The sequence below is a fragment of the Gekko japonicus genome, unplaced genomic scaffold (assembly GCF_001447785.1).
Source record: "Gekko japonicus isolate JY-2015 unplaced genomic scaffold, Gekko_japonicus_V1.1 scaffold1649, whole genome shotgun sequence".
Classification (NCBI taxonomy): Eukaryota; Metazoa; Chordata; class Lepidosauria; order Squamata; family Gekkonidae; genus Gekko; species Gekko japonicus.
In genome coordinates this window covers 67,018-67,688 of record NW_015160262.1, presented here as the reverse complement: position 1 = coordinate 67,688, position 671 = coordinate 67,018, and the positions used below count along the sequence as shown (strand labels likewise).

General features: G+C 49.2%; 1 protein-coding gene across 1 annotated transcript in view; it reads left to right on the top strand.

The window, feature by feature from the left end:
- Window positions 1-671, top strand: part of ARID3B (AT-rich interaction domain 3B) — a 38,708-nt gene that overhangs the window by 31,757 nt on the left and 6,280 nt on the right. The window lies entirely within an intron of this gene.

The following is a 671-nucleotide window of genomic DNA, read 5'->3' as shown; positions in this document are numbered from 1 at the left end:
TCAGGCTGAGGTCTTTCACATCACCTCCTGCCTGGTCCTTTCTAATTGGAGATGCTGGGGACTGAACCTTGGGGCTTCTGGGTACCAAGTAGATGTTCTACCTCTGAGCCACAGCCCACCTCCAAAGAGCTACTACCAGCCTGAGTAGACAATATTGACCATAATGGACCAAGGGCCAGATTCTGCATAAGGCAGCTTCGTGTGTGTTTGTTAGAAGATGAAAATTCTGAGCCACCAGTGTGCCTGTTTCCAGCCTAGGAATTTCAACATTGTCTGCAGTAAATAACACAGAGGTTCCCTCTGTCTGAAGAAGTGAGCAGCGACTCCCGAAAACTCATACCCGCTGCCGCAAATTTTGTTAGCCTTTAAGGTGCTACTGGACTTTTTCATGCTTCTCCGTAAAGAACCTTTAAGGGAATGGTGTGAGGGCAGAGCAATGCCTGTTAATTCAGATCTGAAGCACAGCAACCTAAGTGTGTCCAGCCATTTCTAATACGGGGGTCCCATATCACTTTACACTTCTGGGCTCTAAAACATTTACTCCCTCTTCTGGTGAAGTGTAGTACTGCAGGCTGCTGTCTCAAGGTTGGGGGAGCGTGACTTGAGTGGAAATAGGGTGCCTGTATTGGGGGGGGGGGGTTCCTTTATTTGGGGGCGGGTGGGGGCTTTTG